The sequence below is a fragment of the Pholcus phalangioides genome, unplaced genomic scaffold, assembly GCF_987345545.1.
Source record: "Pholcus phalangioides strain wild (caught in Gottingen) unplaced genomic scaffold, Ppha-v1.0 ptg000008l_1, whole genome shotgun sequence".
Lineage (NCBI taxonomy): Eukaryota > Metazoa > Arthropoda > Arachnida > Araneae > Pholcidae > Pholcus > Pholcus phalangioides.
In genome coordinates, this window is record NW_028301601.1 from 23771061 (window position 1) to 23777132 (window position 6072).

The following is a 6072-nucleotide window of genomic DNA, read 5'->3' on the forward strand; positions in this document are numbered from 1 at the left end:
AAAAACGTGAGAACTCTCATACGGACTTCACGCCGACTCTCTAGGACATGATTCGTGGGAATCTGATGAATCATCTGCGACCAGCCCGGGTTTCTCTCACGAACTCGGTAGAGAGGAATTTTTCTACAATGGGCGTTCACTGGATACCGAACGGAAATCCGATGATCATTGAACCGTAAATTTGACATGTCTACTGTAATTTATTATAAAATCCCTTTTCAGTTAAAAACGTGTTTCCCGTGCGTTTATCCGTTCCTTCCACTCTTTTGTTATTGTTTTATAAGTCAACCAACCGATAAATACTATATTACATATCGTCGTACGTATATAGTCGCACGGCTTTCGAAAAAACAAACGATTTCGTAATCAATTAAAAAATTTTTGAATAATTTCTATACAATAAATTTTTATTGGAAAATTTTTTTGATTAATATTCCGCTGTTTCATAGATTCAGAGAGGCCACTTGTAATTTGAAGTTCACTGATGAAAACGGAAATGAAAATTTATTAAAATTGTTCATTCTTTCTCTCTCGTCTGCTGATGTGTGACTGAGCAATTAAATCAATTTTGCTCTGCGCCATCTCTTAAGCCGGGTTTTCCTAGGAGCAGGTTTCCTGTGCCGCGCAACGTGATTCGCCCAGCGCGACAAGCCATCCACTCACCAATAAGAAAAGCAGCATGATTGTTTTCCTACAGAACGCAATACGCCTGACGACAGGGCTTTACGTCGGGTGTGATTAGCCGACTGCTTCTGGAGGAGTAGAATGCGTCGTGCGCCGCGATTTTGCCGATATTCTCTTCACTCTCGTGTACTTTCTTTTCCTTCCCTTCAAACCGGAGCATGCAGACGACGGAGTAGCTGATGCCAAAGCCATATACTTTATATAGCCGCCCTGATCTGATGCTCCTCGTTAGGAAAACACAAACGCGTTGCGTGATTATGTAACACGTTTCTGTCGGCGCGAAATAGTCTAATTCGGTTCACGCTGCGCAACAAACCTATTCCTAGGAAAACCCGGCTTTAAGTCAGGTTTTCATAGGAGCAGGTTTCAACAGCGCGCAGCGTAAAGACGCTCATTGATAAAAAAAAACCTGAATTTCAGGTTTTCAACCAATCAGCATTTTCACGCCACACACTGCGCAAAAGTTCTGCTCCTAGGAAAACCCGGCTTTAATGATATGATAAGCATTTAGTTTCGATTTCACTACTAATTTTCCACTGATGATGTGATTGAATAGTGAAACTATAGCCTCCCCCACCTCCCCATATCCTGGAGCAGGGCCGTCTCAAAGCCAGATTTTTCACCTTCTATAGTGATTTTTTGCATCAAAAAACAAAAAAATAATAATGATAATAGTCTCGTGTCCCGGGGCTGGAGCCAATGATCGGAGATACGGAGGGAAGGGTAATTCCCCCCCCCTCCTCCCTCTATCACCGTCAATGACGGAGCCGACTGATTTAATATGCAGCTATATGCATATAAAAAAATCGGTATCGGCATTATCATACCCTCCCCAGCCCTTTATAACATGACTGGGCCGTCTTAAGAGTATCATGGGCCCCCAGGCCAAGTGATTTTTCTGAGGCCCTATCAAGCAAATTCACAAAATATTAAACTGCTTCTCATTTTTCTAAGACCCATGCGTTAAAATGGCACTACATCATGATCATCGTACTCTCCCCCCCCCCCCCAAGTTTTTCAATTATGTCTCCGTCTGTACTCGAACCCTGTCAGCCCCACCCTTGTGGGGGATCGCGGGTTAAACAAACATTCAGTCAAAGATTTTCATGATGGAGGGGCGGCAAAATAACAATTTCGAATCTTTTATAGTTGCAGCAAGTTGTTAACACTATAGAGGGAAATGGATGGTCTAAAAAAATCTGAAAACACCGTACCATACCGTAGAATTCTGGCCTGGACCTCCGTCGAGCCTCCCAAGTAATTTTTTTTTTCTATCTGCCTCTATAGTAACCAATCAATCAATCACATATATTGCTGTCCCGCCCCTAGTAAGTCGCAAGCGCATGGAAAAACAAAAATTGCTAAATTTTATTTCGGGTTCCTAGGCTGGAGTGCTTCCGCCTATCCCACTTGGGGGGGGGGATATTTGGGGGTGCTTTGAACAATATCTACTTTATATACATGCCCCCACCCGGCTTTCTCTACAAGAGAAGGCCTGCTTCGGGGTGTTGGTAGAGGTGCCCGCACATTCTTGAGGAGGCGGCGGAGATCGAAAATGACCGGAGGGGTTTTGAAATGGAAGGGTGTCATGATGATGATGCCTCCACAGAAGAGGGAGAGAAAAAAATGGAGAAAACGGGCTTATCGCCAATGAGAGAAACGTCTTACCTCACGGTGAAAACAAGATTTTTTTTGTTCGACTCCCTTACCTCGTTGAGTCACCTCTTTCTTTTCTTTATCTCGCTGCTCCAGTATGTGAGGGGTAGAACAAAGCAATACAATTGTTTTCGCTCATCGCCGCTGCAATATGTGTTCAGCCTTAGTGTAGAAGGCCGGGAAGAAGATCCACCAGGCATCGGAGTAGGGAATGCTTTGGGGGGGGGGGGGGTGTGCACGTGCTCAAGCACCTAAAATTGTTTTGTGGTATGAGTCTGGTCAATTCCCCAGAATTTATTAAGAAATCAAAAATTTTCACACGAAGCTTAAATGAAGCGCCCATGGGTATAAGAGCACTTTCGACACCCCTGTAACAATGCAGGGGGGTGTACATCAGTAGGGTGGCATAATCAATGAAGGGGCCAAAAGTCCTGGTTGGAAGACAACATCACTTTCACTGGCCTTGTGATATGTAGGCCCGTCATTTCAACTTTTTTCAGGTGGGGGGGGGGGGGGGTTGCAAAGAACATACACTCAATGCATGTATATATTTGTATATATATATAAACTGTTTCTAGTGTATGTTTTAAAACTGGGCCCGCCCCCTTCCCCAATGACGGGCCTGGTGGTAGGTAGGAACATCTCGATCTTAACATGTAAATTTTTTCATGTTTTCATGGCATTTCACACGCTTTTCATGCAAATGACACGAGTTCTTAACCTTTTGTTTCACGAACCCTTTATGCCAATATCATGAGGTCCACGGATTCTCTTTGCAAGATAATATCACGTATATGGCAACGTAAAGACAATGAGTTTGTTTTCCCCCATTCAAGCTCACGGAACCCCTAAAATCTCTCCAAGGATCCCTGGTTGAGATACAAACATAAGAAAATTCGACACCCACTTCGGAAAGGGTTTCTTACATTGTTGTAAATGATCATTTCCGACTGAATAAACATAATTTTACATGGTTTCATTCAATAAAATGGAAGTTCATGAACGATATACGCAGATGAAACCTCTAGAGTTTTGAATGAAGGCAAATCTGGATCATTTAAAATGCTAACTACAAATATTAATTTATATTTAACTACATGTTATATTAATAATTATTAAATACTTATAATTTTTAATAATTATTAATTTATTAATTGAGTAACTTTTAATATTAGATGTTTAGAAATGTTAACGCTGCGCATTAGTTTGTCATTATGATTCATTATCACGTACGCATAGAGAGGCTGGTAGTACAGTCGAATTCCGTTTTAACGAATATCGTTATACCGAAAATCTTGTTTTAACGAACACTTTTCTAATCCCCCAGATAAGTTTGCATAAAAACAATGCAAAAACCTGGAATTCCTTTAAAACGAAATTTCGTTATTACGAAGTGATTTCTCCAGTCACTTGGAGTTCGTTATAACGGGATTCAACTGTATTTAAAATACTACACCTAGTTGTCTAAATTATTATCTCCGCTTTATCATAAATAATTCAACCAAGCATGCAATAAATATTTTTCTGAGCCAATATCAAACAATCACCATAAAAGCTTTTACTATATTTAATTATTTTTTATGTAAGTTACACAAAAATTAGTTTTTGTAACTGTGACTTATTGTAGTGTCTATTGGTGTATCTATTGGTGGAAGTGTAGTGAGATCATTTTCGCATAATGTTTGGATTAATTTTTTATTAATTGATAAAATAAATATTTTTGTTCCGATCGTTTTTCAATTTGATAAATATTTATTTTATTTACCTCATTTTTTTAATGTAATGTTTGTCAATAGAATTTTAAACGAAAAATATGAAAAAATAAAAATTTAAATCAAATTATAAATAAAAGCTGTTTTTTTTCCCCTCCAGCTCGTACGGAGCAGCATCGAACAGGAAAGCTTGTGGAAGCCTTAGAGACTCTACACGCAGGGCCATCTTAAGAGTATCATGGGCCCCGGGCCAAGTGGTTTTTCGGAGGCCTTACCTGGTAAATCCTAGAAAATTTCAACCGGATCTCATTTTTGTGAGGCCCCATTTCTCTTGAGGTGCCCGGGTGGGCCCATGAATTAAGACGGCACTGTCGGCACGCCCTGAGAAAATATATCCATCTCAGTCAGTTAAATTATAAATATCGAATCGCAGAATTCGCAATACAAGCCTTCAACCACAAAGAATTCACCTGCGCAATGTGCGTGGACAATTCCATGGCATTAGACTAAACCATAGACTTAAGATATAAATAGACCGCGCACGCTATTCATAAAACTTGTCGAACGTGAAGAAAAGATGAGCAGTATTGTCGGGGAAAGAACAGGTTCTGCGCTATTACATTTGGCGCGTTTTCGCAGAAGCTAGGATGTTGCTGTAACGAAATTTGACTCAATTAGATCAAGTTGATGAAAACTTTCCTTCATTTTTTCAATGAATTTCACTCATTTTTATGTGAAATATTTAGGGAGTATCAGATTTGAAAAAATAAATTCTATAAAATAAACAAATATTGGAAAACGGAACAACGTATATGTTGTAAAGCCTAATTCATTTATATTTTTAAATATTCTCTTCATTCACTTTGTCGCTTTTAATTTCGAAAATTTATTTATACTAGGGGTTATTAAAACAAAAATATATCTTTCCAGAACATTACAATTACTCTATATACTCATAATTAATGTATAATTAATTATAATGCATCATATTATGTTATGTAATGTAACACATTCACACTCATACCATATTCAGTCATGAAATAATATTCAAACAATAAGAAAAAGTTTCATTTCTAACATTCCTGAAAAACCTTTTATAACCTCATCACACAAAACTGTAAACACTTACATAATATTTCAGGATTAAAATAGATTTTACTCAAGAAAATTACGGAATCTCATCATCAATTTCTCTAAATTATAAGAATTAAAATTCCATGTAGAGTATATATGTAATAATTTAAAGTGTGTACATATATATATAATATTTTAGGATATAATATTTAATATATATAATATAATATTTACACATGTCACACACATATATATATATATATATATGACATATGTAATCTCTTCGCTCCAAAAGTATGCATATGTTAATCTTAATTTAAGGTATTAAATCGTTTTTAGAATGATTCTTTTTCAAGATAACATCTGAGGTACACAATATATGACTTCAGGTCTTAGTACAGATATTGACTCAAAAAATCAATTGAATAATTAATTTTCTTGTTTGAAGAGGCAATTTCACATACAACAAACATAAATTAATGAATAAAAAAATTTCTTTTCTGTAATAGTTTTATCTCAGGTGTGAAGAGGGGTAAAAATACTATTATTTTTAGAGGTTGTTATGCATTTTTATGCAAAACTGCAATTGTCTAGAGGGGGGGGGGGAAGTTTTCCTCACATTCTATTTAAATAGAATATTTTTCATAAATTTCTCCTTCTGAAAAGCATATTTTCTTCCAAGTTGAGCAAAACTCGAATGAACTCACTAGCTCGCCAAATCTCGCCAAATCTTGCGGAGACGTATATTTCAGTTAAAACTTCATAAAACTCACAATTTCAATCATTTATTGCCAAAAATTCTATTAAAACATTTAATAATGATTCATGACATTTGAATTTTACCAAAACTTGGAACTTTAATTGAATTAAATCCAAAATGGAGTCGTTAAAAACTGAGATTACGTCAGAAATCCATTGCATCGTCAATTTAATATTCCAATTTTTA